The sequence below is a fragment of the Engystomops pustulosus genome, chromosome 1 (assembly GCF_040894005.1).
Source record: "Engystomops pustulosus chromosome 1, aEngPut4.maternal, whole genome shotgun sequence".
Taxonomy (NCBI): Eukaryota; Metazoa; Chordata; class Amphibia; order Anura; family Leptodactylidae; genus Engystomops; species Engystomops pustulosus.
The window spans coordinates 191,679,084-191,702,329 of NC_092411.1; the positions used below are offsets into that span (position 1 = coordinate 191,679,084).

General features: G+C 43.1%; 1 protein-coding gene across 4 annotated transcripts in view; it reads left to right on the plus strand.

Moving 5' to 3' along the window:
- LOC140070127 (transmembrane protease serine 11G-like) overlaps nucleotides 1-23,246 on the plus strand; it is a 96,863-nt gene that overhangs the window by 28,300 nt on the left and 45,317 nt on the right. Inside the window, exon 1 of one of the 4 annotated variants that reach the window (XM_072116487.1) lies at nucleotides 38-121. The exons of the other annotated variants lie outside the window; for them this stretch is intronic. The gene's annotated coding sequence lies outside the window, so the exon portion shown is untranslated. Of the gene's footprint in view, nucleotides 1-37; nucleotides 122-23,246 lie in introns of those variants that run through there. 4 annotated transcript variants of the gene reach the window in all.

Consider the following 23,246-nt stretch of genomic DNA (forward strand, 5'->3'; position numbering starts at 1 on the left):
TGCGGCAGAGAGTTCCATAGTCTCACTCCTCTTACAGTAAAGAACCTTTGTCTATGTAGATGGTAAAACCGCCTCTCCTCCAGGCGCAGAGGATGCCCCCTTGTCCTGGTCACAGGCCTAGGTATTAAAAGATCTTTGGAAAGAACCTTGTACTGCCCATTCAAGTATTTGTACATTGTAATAAGGTCTCCCCTCAGCTGTTGTTTTTGTAATCTTTCCTTGGATTTTTTTTTTAAAATCAGGTAGTTTTTATTGAAAAGTTTTTAACCCCCCCCCCCTTTTCTCCCCAACAGGTAAAAACATTACATAAATAAAGCATATTTAAAGACTGATTCAACAGTGCTTCTTTTACAATACCACATTTGCATATAGCAGCCATAGTTACAGTGCAGTATGGAAATTTGCAGCCTTCAAACATACAATATATTAACCCAAGCAATACACAGAAATCCCCCCTTATACCAACCCCCAACCCCCCCCCCCCCCCCCCGTGAGCCAGCTTCAACTATAACCATTCGCTACCTTGTTTCCTGACTTGGGCATATGCAACCTAATATTTTACCAGTGATAATTAGTATTCAAGACTTGCTCTTAATCTTAAAAGAGCTGCTGACGGAAGTCCAGGAGTATCCATCCACTTTCCCCAGATTTTTTCAAACTTCGGGATGCCATTCCGCTTAGCAAAGGTACTGTATTCCAGTCTTATAACTGCGTTCATGCGATCTACAAATTCCTTCTTGTCCGGAGGTCTAGGCATGATCCAATGTGCCGCAATAACTTTCCTAGCCTGATATAAAGACCTTTGGATAGCAATGTTGTAATACCGTACACTTGGAGTACTCCCAGAAGACATGCCAATGGGTTTCCATCTATTGACACAGAGTAGGCCGTGAGTATGATCTCCAAAACTGCATTCCATAGAGCTCCCAATTCCCTACAACCCCACATCATATGTAGTATATCAGCTGCCTCTGTACCACATCGAGGACATTCAGAATTGGGTCTAATACCTATCTGGAACATTAATTGGGGAGATTTGTATGCCCTGTGCAGCAACAGTAATTGAGACATTCTTCGAGCTTCATTGGGTGAAAGGAGAGGTATCAGCTCTAGCGCCTCTTCCCATTGTTCGTCTTCTAGGGAGCCTATCTCGCTGTCCCATTTGGCATGACATTTCAGTTGTGTATTATTTGTAGAATCATTAAGCAGTACTGTATATGAGTAGGAAATCAATCCTTTTGTTGTGTCTGCCCGCAGTATCCTATTCAGCGCCCCTCTAGCCCCCACGTCCATGGATTCTTCCCTTGCCTGTGTGTCAAAGGCATGGTGGATTTGCAAATATTGGTAAAACCATGCGTGTGGTAGCTGAAATTCTTCCTGCAATTGGTTCTTTCCTTGAATTCTAGTTCCCCCATTCACCTAATAATCTTGGTTGCTCTCCTCTGCACTCGTTCCAGTTCTTCTATGTCCTTTTTATACACCGGTGCCCAAAACTGTACACAATATTCCAAGTGTGTTCTGACCAGTGATTTGTATAAGGGTGAGGATATGTCCTTATCATGAAAATCTATTCCTCTCTTGATACATCCCATAATTTTATTTGCTTTAGCTGCAGATGCCTGGCTCTGGTCACTAAAATTAAGTTCACAATCCACCAATACCCCCCATTCTTTTTCAGCTACAGTTTTACCAAGAAATTGACTGTTTAGAACATAATTGTACTTTTTGTTTGGCCCAAGTGTAAATAAATTTACATTTATCTACATTAAGCCTCATCAACCATTTCTCTACCCACTTCTCAAGCTTTAATATTAATTACTTTACAGAACTTAGTATAATCTGCAAATATTGAAACTATGAAAACCCTTTATAAGATCATCAATAGAAATATTAAAAAGGGGCCCAAATACTGAACCCTGTGTCAACCCACTGACAACTTCCACCCACTCTGAGGATGTGCCATTAATGACAACCCTCTGTTTTTTGTCAAGCCAATTCTAACACAAATGCACAGATTTTCCAGTAGTCCCAGCAGTCGCATTTTATGTTCTAACCATTTATGCAGCAAAGTTTTAAAACCCTTCGAAAAGTCCAGATACACAACATCCACAGCCTTACCCAGGTCCAGTCTAGAATTTATTTCCTCACCAAAGCCAATCAGATTAGTCTGACAGAAACAATCCCTCATAAACCTATACTGATGATGTGTTATAAGATTAAGTACAGTGAGATACTCCAGGATTGCATCTCTAACAAACCCCTCAAATATTTTCCCAATGACTCATAGGTCTGTACTTTCCAGGATCGTTTTTTGATCCAATAATGCCTGAATGGAGGAGTTTCTTTCATCTCCTTCTTCAACCTCTTCTACCCATTTTAGCTTCTACCAGCCACAACTACTCTCTGCAGATTTAGCAACACAAAAAGTTTAGGTTTACTTCATCATCATCTTCTCTATCTTCTTATCACAAATTTATTACTGCTCTATTGTTCATCTAGAGATCACTATGATGTCCCTGCAGCATTCGATATAGCAACATTCTCCATACAGTAGCTAATATAGTACCAGTACCACATATAGTAGTCAATATAATCACAGTTCCCTCGCACAGCAGCCAATATAGTAATGGTACTCCCCCCAGTTGCCAAAATCGTAATGGTTCCCTCACACAGTATCCAATATAGTCATTCAATGTGTTCAGCCACAGTAGTTTATCTAGTTATCCTGCAAATGGTTCAAAAAGCTCTCACACTGAAGGCAATAGTCAAATTGTCCCCACATAGCAACTAATAGTCACAATCATCCACAGTAGCCAGTTGTCTTCACAGCACCTGCCCCACATTAGCCAGTAGTAACACCGGCAGACCCCTGCAGCCATTAGTCACAGTGCCTGTCCCCAGTTGCCAATAGACACAGTGCCTCCCCCAGTAGACAGTAGTAACAGTGCTTGCCCCATTAGCCATAGGGTCATAGGTTGATACACCTTTGACCAAGCACAGGCAGATACTGGAGACTTGTGCGATTGAAAGTAGTGGAGCATGGGAGCTAAACGAGGGCAAGCAAAGCAAGCTCTTTGACCTGGTCCGTCCAGCTTGGTGGTCATGATTTTAACAACTGGCTTTTCCGAGCCAGGGCAAACCATTTGGATCACGCCCCTGCTTGACATGTTAAGGTGGGCATACCATGCAGTCAGTTCCTACGACTGAGATGTTTTAATAACAATGATCCTTCTTATGAGACTCAGGCGAGGGAGGTAAATTCCCAAGTTGTGGATAGAGGTTATCCCTTACCTTTATTAGAAAGCACCCTGCACTCACAAGAAGGTCTGCTGGAAAGAAAGCAGGTGGATAGGAATAAAAAAAGTGGGCTGCTGCTTTTTTTTTAAAACACTTTGCAGGTTATGAGGTCTCCTGAAAGTAATTTTGGGATTGCCTGGAATAATGTCCCTCAGAAAGGGATCATGGAGTAACAAGTCCCAATGTTTCTTTAAAGGGGTTTGGCCACAAAAGAAAATTCTCAAATTTCAATCCCCTAATGATGTTTACACAATAAAGATAATTTTTAACCCCAAACTTAACAATTTTACTCAGTTTTATTGCTGTGTTAGTTCCTATAACTCAGTGTTGGTCATTGTAAGATTCCAGAGTGTAGGCGGAGTCTTTCAAAGCAGACACATTGGGGCAGATTTATCAAGCTGTCTGAAAGTCAGAATATTTCTAGCTTTTTCACAGTTCAGCTTTCATTTTACCACTGCTCATGAATATTTCAAAGGGGAGCTGTGATTGGTTGCCATGGACAGCTTGATAAATCTGCCCCATTATGAACCCTGTAGTGCTGTGAGATGCTGTGTGCTGACAATGTGGTTAGATCAGGGAACAGGTTTATATACACTTTCTTCGGGTTGTTGCTGCAGCCGACGACTTTTCACATGTGATAAGTCGCCGTCTGTGTTTATTTTTACGCCAGACAGGGCCTGGTGTATAATTAAACTCTGTGCAGGGCTCTGCCTGATACATCAAGAGGCTGAAGTATGTGTGATGTATCACGCTGCACCAGCGCACAAGCCATATGATAAATATCCCCCATAGAGTAGTTGTAGATAAAACAATGCTCCACTAGAATGCTCCACAAGCTCTACTACACAATCTCTAATTGTGAGTATTGACTCTACTTTCCTCAATATATCACCTTGGAACTGTACAATCGTATATAAATGATTTAGCTGGACGTTGGTACGGACATTGGTACAGGTACGGACATTGCCAATGACGCATGCGGCTTAATGTGAGATATTTTTTCACTATTTCTACTTATGAGATTATGATCTGACGTGCTATATTGTTACATGATGAGATTTTGAACACATGTTCATCTATATTTATAAGAAAGAACTTGCATGAGCTCTCTGTTTGTACATGTTTACATGTTTATTTTATGTATAGGTATTTTTAGATATTTTATGTACTAAATTTAATTTATTTTATCTACATCTGCTAAATATTTCCATCCATTCAATCCATTTTTAATTTTGTATATATCTTTTTCATTGGTGATATCCTAACTTTTTAAACGTGTGCACGCTCTATATGTGGTCAAAGTGTTTGTGCATCCCCAAATCCATAGTTATTTTTTCAGCACACCAAAAGATGGCTTCTGGTAACATGTTTAAAAAAGCATTGCAAATGCCACGTATAACCACACCTTCAGATATCTTTGTTGGGGGATCTGTTCATGAAGGTGAAAAGTGAAGGTGTGTGAGGCAGGAATGTACAATAGTGATGCAATTTATGTTAGGGGAGTAATGTATGTACATGGGACTGCATGTTAGAAGGCTGGAGGACAGGAGGGATGGCTTACACGGGACTTCATGTTAGGAGGCTTGGGTACGGAAGGGATGCATTTACAAGGGACTGCATGTTAGAAGGCTGGGGCGCAGGAGGGATGCATTTACAAGGGACTGCATGTTAGGTGGCTTGGGGTAGTAGGTATGCATTTACATGGGATTGCATGTTACGATTTTGGGGGGCATGAGGGATGCATTTTCACTGGGCTGAATGTCAGGAGGCTGGGGTACAGAAGAGATGCATATACATAGGACTGCATGTTAGGAGGCTTGAGGGGGGCAGTAGCAATGCATGTACATGGGACTATGTTGGAAGGATTCAGGAAGTGCCTTATATGTAGCACTGTGGGGCAAATTTACTTACCCGGTCCATTCGCGTTCCAGCGGCGGCTTCTCCGCTCTGGATTCGGGTCCGGCCGGGATTTAATAAGGTAGTTCTTCCGCCGTCCACCAGGTGGCGCTGCTGCGCTGAAAGTAAACTCATCGCGCCGGAATGCACCGAGCTGGACCAGGTGAAGGTAAGCGGTCCTTATGCGACACATTTTCGGTTTTTAAATGCGGCGGTTTTTCCGAATACGTCGGGTTTTCGTTCGGCCACGCCCCCCGATTTCCGTCGCGCGCATGCCAGCGCCGATGCGCCACAATCCGATCGCGTGCGCCAAAATCCCGGGGCAATTTAAGTACAAGCGGCGCAAAACGGAAATATTCGGGTAACACGTCGGGAAAACGCGAATCGGGCCCTTAATAAATGACCCCCTGTATGTTGGGCAGGTGATTTTTTTTTTTTACTTTGCTTGTTGGTGGATTTAAAGGGGTTGTGTCGGTGTCTTCTAACTTCCATAAACAATTAATACATGTGATTAATGACATTGGTACACATTTATTTATTTGTCCTTACTTAAGCCAGCGCAGATGCGGCACAATCCGATCGCGTGCGCCAAAAACCAGGGGCAATTCGGTGAAAAACGGAAATATTCGGCAAAACTTGATAGAAAAAATAGTTTTGTCATTTTGATGGGGGTAAGAAACAGAAAAGCAAAGACACTGAAAAAGTGGAAGCATCTTGTTTGAGTGTCAAAACAAAAATAGGTAAGTACATAGACAGCTAGCTGTTCAGTACTTTCTTTTTAGTCTTAGCTCAATGAGAACACATTTCAGTTCACACGTATGCACCAACAGAAAACAGTTGACTAAAACCTAGGCTTCACTTTATCCAAACAAAAACTGAGCACTGTCTATGTAATAAGGATACTACAACATGATGACAATAAGCCTGTGATTGAGAATGATATTACAACTCTTAAGTAAATATAGAACACAAATAACTGAGCAGTGCCAGCTGCGTGGGACAGGTATACTTTACAGATCACAAAAAGGAATAATGTGGCATTAATCTCATGGGAGTAATACCCACCTTATATATAACCCTTTCTCACTCAATAAACTGTTCCTCCACATGTAACTGGCAATTTATACAGAAGTATTTTATTTGGATCGTCATTGTCAAGGGAGAGCTAAGTTTGTCAGAACATTATTGCATACATGTACAATACAAGTCATTCACACCTTTGTCACCTTTGCAGCAGGCCTGCTTGCCTCTCCATGTTGGTGCTAGCCGGCCGCCTTTCCAGTTACATTCCCGGCCACTTCCTGTGTCCCTTGTCAGAACTTTGAGCCTCGTGCCTTAGAAAAAGCTTGTTCCCTATGTCCTGTGCGTTTATAGTGATTTTCCGTTGTGATCTAGCTTTGAAAGCTAGCTTTATGGCCAGATCGCCTATGGAATAATTCTTCTCTGTGGCTGTGAAGGTCTTTGAGAAGTAGCCGTAGGTGAGGATTCAACCTTTGGGCCCTTTCTGGGTGAGAGCGGCTCCAGCACCAACCGAGGAGGCATCAACCTCTAGCGGGAATGGTTTTTCAGTATCAGACCGGGTGAGAATAAAAACAGAGGCAAAGGCAAACTTCAGTTGGGAAAAAGCCTCTTTAGCCACCAAAGGCCAGAGTGCGTTTTTTATGGTCAGTGCCACAATGGGAGACACAAGGGAGGAAAAATGCGGTATGAACTACCGGTAGTAATTAGCAAAGCTACAGGAATCTCTGGATTGTGCAAAGTCCTACTGGGCGAGGGCATTGAAGTACCGCAGACAGTTTAGTGGGATCCAACTGTAGTCCTTTGTCAGAGATGATATACCCAAAGAAATGAAGACTCTTTTTGTGGAACTGGCACTTCTCGAGTTTGGCATATAGGCAATTGGCCCTTAGGCGCCTGAGAACCTGTACATGGGCCTGATGGGACTCAAGATCTGTAGAGAAGACTAGGATATTGTCCAGGTAGACCACAGCACATGTATGTAGCAAGTCTCTGAAAATATCATTGACAAACTCCTGGAATATGGCTGGTGCATTACAGTCCAAACAGCATGACAAGATACTCGTAATGTCCATCATGAGTAATGAATGCAGTCTTCCATTCATCACCTTTGCAGAATTTGGATGAGGTTATACGCCCCACATAGTTCGAGTTTGGTAAAGACCCCCTTCTGCAGGTTCTCCTTCATGTAGGCTGACATAGCTGCAGTTTCAGCTATGGAGGAGATGTGCCCGGCAGCAGGTCTATTGGGCAGTCATATGGCTGGTGTGGTGGCAGAGTCCCTGCTTGCTTCTCCAAGAAGACATTTGCAAAGTCCATATATGGAGCGGGGAGACCCTCCAGAGTGATTGGCATTCTAGTCCCCCACGAAGAACCTCCCCCATATGCCAGTTGAGCACGGGTGTGTGACGCTGCAACCACAGAAGGCCCATAAGGACGAGGAAATGGACCAGGGTAGCATATAAAATGATACTCTTTCTTGGAGCAATGCCCCGACTTGCAGAAATAAAGGCTCAATGCAGTACTGGAACGGATCGCAGGGGAACTGTCCACTGACTGACCACAGGGAGATGTTGCTGGGAGACCAGAGCCAGAGTCCAGAAAGACAGAAGCTTGAAACTGGCCACTTGTTCCTGAGCTGAGTAGGACCGGAATATTCAGGTGAGGCTTTGCTCTCACCTAGGGACATTTCTCCCAAGAACTCTAGGTGCATGCATTTCACGAACACTGTGGACGGACTGGACAAGAATCAAGAAAGTGCTCCGGGCTGGCACAATAGAGGCAAAGATTCTTCTGTCTTTGTCTGAAGCGCTCTTGAGGAGTCAGATGAGCCTTGTCCACCTGCCTGGGCTCCTCTGCAGCAGACATAGAGGTGATCTCTGGAAGATTGGAGCCAACTTAGGCAGTCAATGGGTCCTGATTTGCGCTTGTCCAAGACGCTGCTTGTCCAAACGCTCAGAGAAACGGATGTTGATCAGAGTGGTCAGGGAGTTAAGGTCGCTCAGTGAAGACGGCAGGTCCCGTGATGACAGAGCATCTTTAATACGACAGGCCAAACCCTTCTTAAAGGTGGTGATCAGGGCTGCTTCATTGCAAGAGAGCTGAGAGGCAAAGGTGTGGAATTAAACTTTGTAGTTACCAACAGAAGAGTCCCCTTGGAGCAAGTTCAGCCCAAGCTGTTTCCTTGAAGACGGAATGGAATTCAGCGAGGAATGAGGTGAGATTAGCCGTGACCGGCTCATTCCTCTCCCAGAGGGCCATGGCCCATGCCAGGGCTTTTCCCAGAGAGAAGACCGATCAAGAGAGCCACTTTAGAGCATTCAGTGGCGAACTGCAAATAAATCAGTTCCATGTGCAAGGAGCACTGGGTAATGACTTGGCATCTCCATCATACTTGGATGGCATTGATTGTCAGGATTCTGCAGTAGATAGTGTAGCGGGAGGAGCCCAGGTACTGGACGCTGCTGCAGGGTAGCCAATAATTTCTGCAAGATGGTGATGAGCTGTCCCAGTTGCTGGCCCTGCAGAGTCATAGTCATGCAGAAGGTCAGGACAGGTGGCACAGGATCGGAGTCGGGGACGTAGCGGAAGGTCAGGACAGGCGGCAGAGAATCGAAGTGAGGAGCTTAGCAGGAGGTCACAACAGATAGTACACAGACAGTCAGGGAACGCTTTCTCAATGGTATTAGGGCACAAAGATCCAGCAGGTGTCACAGGAAAAGGCCAGCTATTTAACAGGTCAGCGGCTGGCCAGCGTCAATTAGTGGTGCACCTTCCCTTTAAAGAGAACCCGTCATGCAAAATAACCCCCTAAACTAAATATATTTTCATAAACTGCCATTAGAGACCATTGTCTCTATCCCTTCATTGTCCCTCTACATGCCTGTAAACCTAAGCCATGAGGTCCTAAAGCTGTATGCAAATGACCTGTGAAATGTCCAATGAAGCATTAGCATATTCAAGCTGTCCACTCTATTCATGAGTGGGAGGCACAGCCACACCCCCAGTGCATGACTGACAGCCTGTATAATGATGTGAGGCTGTATAATGATGTGCTTCCTGGTGCTGGAGGCCATGCCCCCTGCAGCCTGTGTGTGCATGTGTGTGTTTAGGAGAGATACAGCAGCTCCAGGCAGCCATGTTACAGCAGAACATGTCAGATTCATGTGTAGCTGATGTCTGTGTCTCTCACCTGTGTATTAGGAGGATGCAGCATGTCAGCAGATGCAGCACACACTAGCCATGCTTTACTATACATTACACACAGACATGAGCAGGGGGAGGAGAGGGGAGGGGTAACAGAGGTGACATCACTGCCTCTGACCATGTGACCAGTCTCATTTACATGATAAAGAATAGATGATTTTACAATGAATAATGTATGAAATAACTAGATAAAGGCTGGGACGGGATCCTTGTGAGCTGCTCCAACAGGTAGAGGTGACAGGACTAGTGACACAGACCTGATGACAGGTGTCCTTTAAATTTAACAGAGCCAGCACCCTAGGAGGCAGGGACACGCACCAAGCAGCGGGAGACGCTGCTGGAGCGCATAGAAGTAAGTGAGGTGCGGAGGAGCTCATAGGGGCACACAAAGGCACATGGGTGCGCCTATGACCCAAGATGTGGGTTGCAGGGGCACCTGTTACAAGTGCAAAGTACAGGCTGGGCCATTTATATGGATACAACTAAATAAAATGGGAATGGTTGGTGATATGAACTACCTGTTTGTTGCACTTTAGTATATGGGAGGGGGAAATTTTTCAGGATGGGTGCTGATCATAGTGGCCATTTTTAAGTCCGCCATTTTGGACTTTGAGACAGGGACAGGAAAGCACCACGCCAGTTGCATTTGCCCGCTGGCTGTGACACCACCCCTCCTTCCTTCCTTGGAGATGGCAGAATGGGGAAAATAATCGCAATTGCTAGCATATGCAATTATTTCAGGGCTTCAACCAAGGGATTTTTAAAAAGAAATACATCCTCTGGTCCACATGCAGGGGGTTCCTTTAGTACCGGGGCCCTGAGCAAATGCCCAGTTTGCTGCCTCCCAACGCAGGTCCTGATGACAGGACAACAAGTCACTATGAGACATATAGACTGTCATTGTAATTGATCAGCTTCCTCGGACATCCAAGATGCCGGCCCCATGGTTACAACCGTGGAACTTAACAGTTTCACTGCTTCAATCGGTGAACCACAGCCGTTAGCAGAAGGTGTCAGCAGTGTTATACAGTTGACACCCACCATGTATGGAGAGAGCTCAACCCTTGAGCTCTCTCCAAACAACCCCCGTAGCACCACGACGTTGTATTACATTATAGTACATTGTGGGCTGTGAAGGGGTTAAGACTGGCATGCAAAGAGTCACTCTTCATAAATCACACACACACACACACACACACACACACACACACACACTGTTTTTTTCAGATGCCAAATTAAAGACGAACCCCAACTCCAAAAAAAAGGGAAAAAATTAGCTTGTAAAGGTTACTGTTTGATGATGTGATCAGATACTGAGGAAAGGAGGAGAGAAAAGAGTTTGATTGGGTAATGTTATATTCTTACGAGATGTTTGAAACCATGGAGGTTAATCTTCACAATTGCATCAGTGCATTTGTATGTTCTCTGTTTAAGGAAAGTGTACAGAAACTAAAAAGGAAAGGTGAACAGATGGTTTTCTGTTCACGGCCCATTCCCCATAGACTTGAATGTACAGAAAGTTATTTTCTGTTAAAATTCTGTAATTAATATCAGAAGATTATGCCGTTTTTTTCTTCTTTTCAATAACAGGATGTTGCAGTGGACCCTGTCAAATGCAGGTGTGAACTCAGCTTTACAACTAAAGCAGAATTTAGGAAAATAAAAAATATTCAGAACCTGAGCACTATGGTAGCAACACATGGTAGTCATGTTATATTACGATAACTCTAATCCTTGTAGACTGTTAGAGCAGCATATGAGGGATTGATCAGAAGGAAGGTGTGTCCTCTGCTCCCTGATCATAGCTTAAAAGAGGATAACAGCTATAAAATGTCATTTGTACAGTATGAAAATAGAACCAAAGGTACACCCTGTACATGACACAGGGTGCTCAACCAAGGGTGCAACTACAGCGGTAGCAGCCATAGCAACTGCTATGGGGCATGCAGTGTCATGGGACCCTGGCATCTGACACTAAAGAATGGAGGATGTGCACCATTATATACATAATGGGGCACATTTACTTACAAATTTAGACAGTTCACTAAAAGTGCATTGTCCGTCTATAATGCTGCGTGCTGCAATTCGCTAAAATTGTGCGCCAGAAATTATTGGCGCTTCCCAGCAATGATCCTACAGAATTCACCATCTTTTTTTGTGGTGCACCTTTAACATGGGGTGTGCGACTCAATTTGAAAGTTAAATACGGGCTCGGTCTGAATCAGTAGGACCGTCTGATGGACAAAGAGTACAGAACTATTATGTTTTACCTTTGTAGCTTTAAAAACTCACAAATCTCTCCACATCACCATGCATCTGCTCCCTAACTCATGCTTTTCAATCTTCCCGTGACCTGTAAAAACTCTGTAATGGAACCTTATATTCTCTTTTTTTGGAATCACGTTTCTTTTCCATGGCTTTCCAGGGCTTTTTTCCCACCATTTTTATATGAACGCATTTGCAGGATTTAAACAGTAATGTATTAAAAACAATGATAATAATCTCTACAAACTCCCCAGGTTGAAGTAAATAGGGATACCATTTTTGAGAGGGAGTAGATAATGTATTTCTTTAGATTCTGTAAAGGAATTTAAATATGGTTGGCACCTGTGCTGTTTTATTTACTAATTATTAACTTACAGCTCACAAACTACAGTTAGTAATAAGTTCAAAATATTACGTATTATTCATGAGAAAGGAAAAGCAATAATTGGTAAAAATGTTGCCCTGAGTCAAATTTAAGCGAAACCTTTAACCCCTTATCACCGACGCTTGTTTTCAGCTCAAGGACCAGACTAGATTTTTCGCTTTATGTCACTATAATTGGTTATAACTTCGGAACGCTTTGACATATCCAGGTGATTTTGAGATTGTTTTCTCGAGACACATTGTACTTCATGATATTTGTAAAATTTAAGTGATAAGTTTTGTGTTTCATTCTGAAAAAAAATTTTAATTTGGTAAAATTTGGTAAAAATTCTTCATTTCCAAAGTTTGAAATGTTCTGCTTTCCAGGCAGATAGTTAAACTGCCCCAAAAAATAGATAACTAACATTTCTGGAATGTCTGCTTTATCTTGGAATGATATTTTATCTCTCATCTTCTTTTTCTAGGATGTTATGAGGCTTTATATGAGGATATTAGAACTGTAGGTGCGATTTTTCAAATTTTCATGAAAAATGCCAAAACACACATTCTGAGGGACAACTCAGCTATCAAGGTTCACTGACTTTGGAGTTATTTTTGAAATTAAAACGTAACTTTTATTTCACATAAATAAAAGAGGGCAAAACTGTGATTGTCAACATACAACATAAATGTGATTGTTTTGTTAGTTTTTCTTTAAGTAGGTACATAGACTGATCATGCTCGTGTGTCCTACTTTAGTTGTTGCATCTCTTTTTTGGCAACATTACTAACAACTGTTTAAAAATGTTTTATACAGCACAGTGGTGATTTTAGGTATGCTGTTACATCACCACTCAGTGTTTATGGCAGGGCGACTGCAGCAGTACTAGGTCTGAACTGCTGCTTCTTAACTGATAGTTTTTCGGAGTAGTTATATGGTGTTGTTAACTGCCTTTGGTTAATAGAGACTGTGTTAGAGCCATAGGCGAAGGTTGGCTTGAGCCATTTGTGTTACTTTTTATGTATATTCCTTCTACCGCTCTTGTCTACTGCTTGTCTGACAGTATCATTCACACATATACTCCTGACTATTCAGCTAATTACTAGAGGCTATGGACTGGCCCTATCACTGCCATACACACTGAATTGACCCTAGGACCCAACGCGTTTCGTTTTGCCAGAACTCATCAGGGGTCTTTAAGGAGAGGCACGAAAAACTAGGGTATAGATTGTTTAAACGGATGTGCTGTGTGCACGCCCGGCATGTTGTTAGCCGCGGCGCGCGCCGCATCTGTCCTCCTTTTAAATCAGATCCTGGGCTCGTCACCGCCGACGAGCCTCCCTGGGTAGCCAATCAGCTGGCAGCGCGTCATCAGTGACGCTGTGTTTGATTCTGATTGGTTTGACCAATCAGCGCCTGGGGGTGGTGTCTATGTGGAGAGGAGGGCCGTTCCCTGCCTGATCCATACTGTACTGTGTCAAGCACTTATTCTCTGTACAGTAGGAGGCACATCAGAAGGATTGGGTAAGTATTCGCAATCAATTCAGCAGTCGTCGTGGATTCAGAAGTGACTGCGTGTGGAGTCCCCGACGCAGCAGTATTCGTGCTGCCTCTAGGGTCCACATGTGTCACAACTGTCAGGTACTGTCTGCAATTGTTACTTATGCTGAATACCAATCCCTATAGTATAGATCTCTCTTTTCACATTCTACAGGATTAGGGGGAGTAACAGATCTGACTCCAGACTAAAACCTGAGTTTATGGCCAATATTCTAAAAAATGTTGATGTGGATTGAGTTTGGATTTCTCTGTACGTTCCTCCATCAGTGTATACGAGGTGTTGGTTCCATACAGCTTATCCTAATTCAGATGACCCCCATAGTTGGTGGGGAATCATTACACTCATTATCCATTCTATTTTATGCATTTCAACGCAGGCCCATAGATTCTGAGAATGTGATATAAGGTTCTCTTATAGAGTGCCCGGGGTCCTCACCGGGTTCCATTATTCCCTAACTCACATACTGGTCAACTCGTTTCGTTCCGTGCCTGCTCAATGCACTTTAAACACCGTAAAATTTGAAATATTACTTCGTTAGGCGGTATTGGGGCAAAACTGTGTCACCCTGCCAGTCGGCTACTGGTTAGGACTGTTAAAAACGGATCTGAAATAATTTTTGTTTCATGGAACAGCACTGCTTCCAGTGCTTTTATTGCAGGAACGAACTGGCAGTCCTAATGATTTCTGAAAATATATATCTCTAGAGGCGTATTCACGATGCTCTCTAATGGTTTTAGTGGGCACACTACTCGGTAGTTATGCTTACGTTGGGTATTATTGGCCATACGACAAAGGGGGGGGGGGGGTGTTTCCGCTATGTCCATATGTGAAGTGTCCTGGATGTTACTATCAAAAGGGATGAGGGATTTGCAGAGAGGGCATTATGTACCCAAGCAAGGTCTCCATTTTATCATTCAATGAAGCTGGCGTAGGATATGAAATCGTTGATTCCATGTGGTTTGATGGAATTAATTTTGAAGGTCCACTGGGCCTCTTTCCTGAGGATTGTTCTATCCCAGTCACCCCCTCTTACAGATTGTCTTACCATTTCTATGCCCCTGAATGATATTTCTTTCACGTTACTCTCATGGTATCGCCTCATATGCTCTGCTATTGGAGTGTCCCTATTGTCCCTTATGTCCCGTAAATGTTCCTGGATCCTTTTCTTGAATTGCCGGAACGTCTTCCCCACATAATCTTTAGGACATGTGCAGGTGGCCAAATCCAACCGTCGAGCAGTTTATAAAGTCCCTTATCTCGTAGCTCTCACCTGTGGACACACTTGTCACCTGTTTGCAAGGTGTTATAGATTCGCATGCCGAGCAGTGCCCACAGCGGAATGTTCCTTTCGGTTTTCTATCCAACCATGTTCCTTTCGGTTTGGATGGAGGTAGATAGCTATGGACCAATAGGTCCTTCAAATTTCTCCCTCTTCTATAGGTAATTGCTGGGTTAGGAGGGATTATTTTAGCTATCTCCTTGTCATGTAGCAGGATATCCCAACAGTTGCTGATGATTTCTCTAATCTCTTTGTTGTTACCATCATATGTACCAATGATTCGAGTTGGTTGTTCACCACTACCATCTTTTATTTTTGGTGTGAGTAGAGAACCTCTATCAACCGTGCATGCTTCGTGGTAGGCTTTGTGCAGAATATCAGGTGGGAAACCCCTTCGTGTAAAACGATCATGCAACTCTCTGGATTTTTTTCTAAATTCTCCAAAACCGCTGCAGTTCCTTCTCATACGAAGGAACTGTCCTTTTGGGATCCCCTTTTTAAGGGGGTACGGGTGACAGCTATCCCATTTTAATAGGTTATTCGTGGCAGTTGTTTTTCTATATACTGTTGTTGCTATTTGCCCTTCAGCGGTTTTACTGATCTCTAAGTCCAGAAACGCTATTTTGTGATCCTGTATCTCTGACGTGAAGCGTAGGCCCAGGTTATTGCGGTTCAGTGTCTGCACAAATTTTTCAAAGTTCTCTAACGAAGATGTCCATATTAACAGCACGTCATCTATGTACCTCAGCCATAACGGAACATATTGTGTCCACTCTATCATCTCCTCTCCGAAGACCACCCTATCCTCCCACCAGCCGAGGTACAAATTTGCGTATGTGGGGGCACAGGGTGTCCCCATAGCTGTACCCCGACACTGGTGGAAGTAGGTGTCTCCGAAGAGGAAATAGTTATGGCTGAGGACATACTTAAGGAGATCTGTGAGGAACTCGTTATGTTGGTAATATTGTGTTCCCCTTGTCTGTAGGAAGAATCCCACCGCCTCGATCCCCTGTTGATGTGGGATCGAGGAGTATAACGCCTCGACGTCTAGACTTGCTAGATAGTGGCTTGTGTCGACCTGTAATCCATCCAACTTTTTAAGAACCTCCATAGTGTCCCTCACATAGGATGGAAGGGACAGTACGAAGGGTCTCAGCACTTTATCTAGATAGCAGCTGGCATTTTGTGTCAGATTGTTCATGCCAGACACAATTGGTCTACCCCTCAGGGGTGGGTACCCCTTGTGTATCTTCGGGATAGAATAGAAGGCTGCTATTTGTGGGTGTCTAGGGAACATAAACTTGTGCTCTGTCTCCGAGATGAGTTTCCGATCCAATGCTGAATCCAGGATAGTTTTTAACTCCTCTCTGAACTTCATCGTCGGATTTCTGTCCAGTTTTTGATAGCATTGGACTTCACTCAGAATAGACAGACACATGTCATTGTATGTTTCCCTATCCATGCATACTATGTTCCCACCCTTGTCTGATGGTTTAATGACAAGGGTGGGATCATTGCGCAGGGAGTTAAGTGCCTCCGTGTCTTCTTTGCTGAAGTTGTTGTGCTGATGGTGTTTAGGATTAAGCTTTTTCAGTTTTTTTGTGACCAGGTCAACAAAGAGATCTACCTCTGCATAGTCTCCTATTGGAGGAGCTTTGGTGCTTTTTAAACTGAGCTCTGTAAAGGGACCTTTCCCTTCTTCTCTATTTGCTTCACTGAATAGAGATTCCAGATCACAAAATCCCACAATGTCTGACTCTTCAAGGCCATGTTCAATACAATTCTTTCTATTCTGTATCTGAAAATATTTGCGCCATTTCAGCTTTCTTGCAAATAAATTTATATCCTTTGTCCATTCAAAGATGTTCGTTTTGACATCTGGGACAAAAGATAACCCCCTCCTAAGGACGTTCATCTCGGAGTCAGTTAGAGGGTGAGTGGATAGATTTATCACTTGGAGGTCGTCTGTTCTTCCTGGTTCTGGGTTTGTCTGCCCCTCAGGGGGTATGGTGGTGGGCCCGGGGGAAGATCTAAAAAATTTCCCCTTTGGCCTCTACCTCTTCCTCTTCCTCTACTCCTACCCCCTCTCTGTCTATTATGACCTCTTCCACTTGATGTGGTACCAGTCTCAAAATCAGAGGCTTCTGCCTCTGATGACGTGATGTCTGTATCCACTACCCTCGTTGTTTTTTTCTGTAAGACTTCGTATACCTTTTTGTCCCTAAAATCTTGTGTATCTCTTATGTATTGGGCGTGTTTACGTTCTTTTATGTACGAGGTATATTTATTGTTGTTTCCAGAATTTTTTCCCTTTTCTCAAAACTTGGGTCTGATGCGAAACTCCTCACTTTCTCTATAGTTGTATTTAGTTGTAGTAGTAACCTATCTAGTTGGATTTTTTCTTCTTCGGCTAAGATGTGCATCAGTCTGAGAGAGCTTTCAGTTGCCTCTCTCTCCCATCTTTCTTTGATATTTGTCGTCTTAATTCGATTTGCTGGGAGTAGGGGTATCCTCAGACCTCTTGGAACTATCTTATCAGCCAGATAGGTCTCTAAACTATGGAGCTCCCACCATGAGCGTATATGCTCTTTATACAAAGTTGTTAGTTCATTAAACACGGCCTTTATTGAGGAGGATTGGGACTGAAAAGATACAGAATTTTCGGAAAACACCTCTTTCGCCTCATCTAGCCATTTTTCGTTATTCACATTGGCTGCCAGAAAACCTGCCATTCCTGATTTTCTAAATGATTAAATTTAATTATATTATTTCACTGAGAAATTGTTTAGCGGTGTTAAGCCAATAGCTCCTTTTATTAGGCTAGGTTCACTGACTTTGGAGTTATTTTTGAAATTAAAACGTAACTTTTATTTCACATAAATAAAAGAGGGCAAAACTGTGATTGTCAACATACAACATAAATGTGATTGTTTTGTTAGTTTTTCTTTAAGTAGGTACATAGACTGATCATGCTCGTGTGTCCTACTTTAGTTGTTGCATCTCTTTTTTGGCAACATTACTAACAACTGTTTAAAAATGTTTTATACAGCACAGTGGTGATTTTAGGTATGCTGTTACATCACCACTCAGTGTTTATGGCAGGGCGACTGCAGCAGTACTAGGTCTGAACTGCTGCTTCTTAACTGATAGTTTTTCGGAGTAGTTATATGGTGTTGTTAACTGCCTTTGGTTAATAGAGACTGTGTTAGAGCCATAGGCGAAGGTTGGCTTGAGCCATTTGTGTTACTTTTTATGTATATTCCTTCTACCGCTCTTGTCTACTGCTTGTCTGGCAGTATCATTCACACATATACTCCTGACTATTCAGCTAATTACTAGAGGCTATGGACTGGCCCTATCACTGCCATACACACTGAATTGACCCTAGGACCCAACGCGTTTCGTTTTGCCAGAACTCATCAGGGGTCTTTAAGGAGAGGCACGAAAAACTAGGGTATAGATTGTTTAAACGGATGTGCTGTGTGCACGCCCGGCATGTTGTTAGCCGCGGCGCGCGCCGCATCTGTCCTCCTTTTAAATCAGATCCTGGGCTCGTCACCGCCGACGAGCCTCCCTGGGTAGCCAATCAGCTGGCAGCGCGTCATCAGTGACGCTGTGTTTGATTCTGATTGGTTTGACCAATCAGCGCCTGGGGGTGGTGTCTATGTGGAGAGGAGGGCCGTTCCCTGCCTGATCCGTACTGTACTGTGTCAAGCACTTATTCTCTGTACAGTAGGAGGCACATCAGAAGGATTGGGTAAGTATTCGCAATCAATTCAGCAGTCGTCGTGGATTCAGAAGCGACTGCGTGTGGAGTCCCCGACGCAGCAGTATTCGTGCTGCCTCTAGGGTCCACATGTGTCACAACTGTCAGGTACTGTCTGCAATTGTTACTTATGCTGAATACCAATCCCTATAGTATAGATCTCTCTTTTCACATTCTACAGGATTAGGGGGAGTAACAGATCTGACTCCAGACTAAAACCTGAGTTTATGGCCAATATTCTAAAAAATGTTGATGTGGATTGAGTTTGGATTTCTCTGTACGTTCCTCCATCAGTGTATACGAGGTGTTGGTTCCATACAGCTTATCCTAATTCAGATGACCCCCATAGTTGGTGGGGAATCATTACACTCATTATCCATTCTATTTTATGCATTTCAACGCAGGCCCATAGATTCTGAGAATGTGATATAAGGTTCTCTTATAGAGTGCCCGGGGTCCTCACCGGGTTCCATTATTCCCTAACTCACATACTGGTCAACTCGTTTCGTTCCGTGCCTGCTCAATGCACTTTAAACACCGTAAAATTTGAAATATTACTTCGTTAGGCGGTATTGGGGCAAAACTGTGTCACCCTGCCAGTCGGCTACTGGTTAGGACTGTTAAAAACGGATCTGAAATAATTTTTGTTTCATGGAACAGCACTGCTTCCAGTGCTTTTATTGCAGGAACGAACTGGCAGTCCTAATGATTTCTGAAAATATATATCTCTAGAGGCGTATTCACGATGCTCTCTAATGGTTTTAGTGGGCACACTACTCGGTAGTTATGCTTACGTTGGGTATTATTGGCCATACGACAAAGGGGGGGGGGGTGTTTCCGCTATGTCCATATGTGAAGTGTCCTGGATGTTACTATCAAAAGGGATGAGGGATTTGCAGAGAGGGCATTATGTACCCAAGCAAGGTCTCCATTTTATCATTCAATGAAGCTGGCGTAGGATATGAAATCGTTGATTCCATGTGGTTTGATGGAATTAATTTTGAAGGTCCACTGGGCCTCTTTCCTGAGGATTGTTCTATCCCAGTCACCCCCTCTTACAGATTGTCTTACCATTTCTATGCCCCTGAATGATATTTCTTTCACGTTACTCTCATGGTATCGCCTCATATGCTCTGCTATTGGAGTGTCCCTATTGTCCCTTATGTCCCGTAAATGTTCCTGGATCCTTTTCTTGAATTGCCGGAACGTCTTCCCCACATAATCTTTAGGACATGTGCAGGTGGCCAAATAGACCACTCCAACCGTCGAGCAGTTTATAAAGTCCCTTATCTCGTAGCTCTCACCTGTGGACACACTTGTCACCTGTTTGCAAGGTGTTATAGATTCGCATGCCGAGCAGTGCCCACAGCGGAATGTTCCTTTCGGTTTTCTATCCAACCATGTTCCTTTCGGTTTGGATGGAGGTAGATAGCTATGGACCAATAGGTCCTTCAAATTTCTCCCTCTTCTATAGGTAATTGCTGGGTTAGGAGGGATTATTTTAGCTATCTCCTTGTCATGTAGCAGGATATCCCAACAGTTGCTGATGATTTCTTTAATCTCTTTGTTGTTACCATCATATGTACCAATGATTCGAGTTGGTTGTTCACCACTACCATCTTTTATTTTTGGTGTGAGTAGAGAACCTCTATCAACCGTGCATGCTTCGTGGTAGGCTTTGTGCAGAATATCAGGTGGGAAACCCCTTCGTGTAAAACGATCATGCAACTCTCTGGATTTTTTTCTAAATTCTCCAAAACCGCTGCAGTTCCTTCTCATACGAAGGAACTGTCCTTTTGGGATCCCCTTTTTAAGGGGGTACGGGTGACAGCTATCCCATTTTAATAGGTTATTCGTGGCAGTTGTTTTTCTATATACTGTTGTTGCTATTTGCCCTTCAGCGGTTTTACTGATCTCTAAGTCCAGAAACGCTATTTTGTGATCCTGTATCTCTGACGTGAAGCGTAGGCCCAGGTTATTGCGGTTCAGTGTCTGCACAAATTTTTCAAAGTTCTCTAACAAAGATGTCCATATTAACAGCACGTCATCTATGTACCTCAGCCATAACGGAACATATTGTGTCCACTCTATCATCTCCTCTCCGAAGACCACCCTATCCTCCCACCAGCCGAGGTACAAATTTGCGTATGTGGGGGCACAGGGTGTCCCCATAGCTGTACCCCGACACTGGTGGAAGTAGGTGTCTCCGAAGAGGAAATAGTTATGGCTGAGGACATACTTAAGGAGATCTGTGAGGAACTCGTTATGTTGGTAATATTGTGTTCCCCTTGTCTGTAGGAAGAATCCCACCGCCTCGATCCCCTGTTGATGTGGGATCGAGGAGTATAACGCCTCGACGTCTAGACTTGCTAGATAGTGGCTTGTGTCGACCTGTAATCCATCCAACTTTTTAAGAACCTCCATAGTGTCCCTCACATAGGATGGAAGGGACAGTACGAAGGGTCTCAGCACTTTTTCTAGATAGCAGCTGGCATTTTGTGTCAGATTGTTCATGCCAAGCTATCAAGTGACTTTGAATGGCCTAAATAATAGTAAAACCGCATAAATTACCCCACTTTAGAAACTACACACTTTACACTTCACGCTACACACGTCTACATATGTAAAACAACTTCTATTAAGTCTCTTAACCCTTTTAGTGTTTTATATGGCTTTAGATACTTTAGAATTTTGGGGGAAAATACATTCATTTAGGCCAAAAATGCATGTTCTTAATGAATAAAATGATGAAATGCTCTGCAAAGTTTGATGCCCAATTTCTCCTGAGTACCGATACCCCATATGTGGTGGTAAACTGCTGTATGGGTGCACGGCCGGGCATGGAATAGAAGCAGTGCCATTCAGAGCAGATTTGTATTGTCACAATGTACAACCTATAAATTTTTTTTTTTTTTGGTAATGCGAACAAATGAGGGCTTATTCATTTGGGGGGTCTATAGCTTATTAACTATATCAAGCGGGACACAAACAAAATTATCCAATTTTATTTTGAATTTTTAGCACTTTTTTTCCCGTTCGCCATAACATAAAAATAATATTTTATCAGTATTCTCTGGTTCACTACGATTACAGTGATACTTCATTCATATACCATAGATACTCGAGTATGATGTGCTGAAAACCCAAACTCGGCTTATGCTCGAGTCAAAAAAATATATCAAAACTCACCTTCCAACGCTGCTGGCTATATACTGGGGCAGGGGGCTGGCTATATACTGGGGGCTGTGATGAATGCATTTCCCACCCTCAGTTTATACTCGAGTCAAAAGGTTTTCCTAGGTTTTGTGGTAAAATTAGGGGCCTCGGCTTATACTTGGGTCGGCTTATACTCGAGTATATACGGTAGTATATACGGTAGCATAACTTTTTCTGTTGACAGGTCTAGTTGAGGGCTTATTTTTTGCGAACAGAGTTGTTCTTTTCAGTCATATCATAATAGGTCATGTAACTTTTTTTGATCACTTTTTAAAACATTTTTTGTGAGGGTATTTGATTAAAAATAGTATATTACAGGAAGTTTTCATGTTTTTTTTGTCATTCACTGAGCGGGTTCAATATTGTTTTAGATTTATTGCACAGATTGATACGGACGCGGTGATACCAAATATGTACTTTTTTGTGTGTTTTTGTGTTTTATATACTTTATTTGGATTTTATAAGTAATTGGGCTTATTAGAGGACTTTTATTTTATTTAATTATAAAATGATGTCTACTTTTTTTTTTAACATTTTTTAAATTTTCCAGATGTGGGCTTGAACAAGCCTTCATCCGATCTCTTGTTCAAGCCCTTACACTTGTATTGCAGTGTACAATGTACAATGCTGCGCATGCTCAGTGACCTGGGACCGGGTCTTGCCTAGAGTCCTCGCCGGACCCCAGAGCTGCCGCAGAATGGATCGGATCCCCCGGTTAGCACACAAAGGCGGGGGTGTTCCAATCCACAGGGGATACATGACCGCGGCGTGTAAGGGGTTAAATACCTGGGATCAGAGTTTTTCAGATCCCGGGGGCTAGTGCTGGGTTGGGCTGTGATGTCACAGCCCGACACCGGCACCAGTGAGAACCGATGTCCCAAAATCTTCTTCTGATGCACTGCCATAGAAAGGCGTCACGTCAGAAGAAGTACCCTTGATGACCGATAGGGCAGTCATTAAGGGGTTAAACCTTTGAGTCATTTAGTATTAATCCAAGTGGCGGTGATTTGTTTTCCAAGTGTAAATGATAACATGAGAACATTAATACCCATTTTATAAAGTGCCAATGACCTTGTCTAACTTGTTAGTGCTCATGCTTTTAGCATGAATAAGACAACACAATGCACACACATGTATTTTGTTTATCTGAAACTTAGGAGAAATTGAAGAACCTCAAGGACATCACGTTTCTTTTAGATAAACAGTGTTATAATATTATTGCCTTTGTTTTGCAAATAAGGCTGCTTAGGGGTTAACAATCATTAATGAAATGTCCTTCAACAGAGCCTGTCTTTACTGAAATGTCCACAGTAGAGTCCCCATTTACTGATATGTCAACCGCCAGGGTCACCCTTTACTGAAATGTCCACCAGCAGGG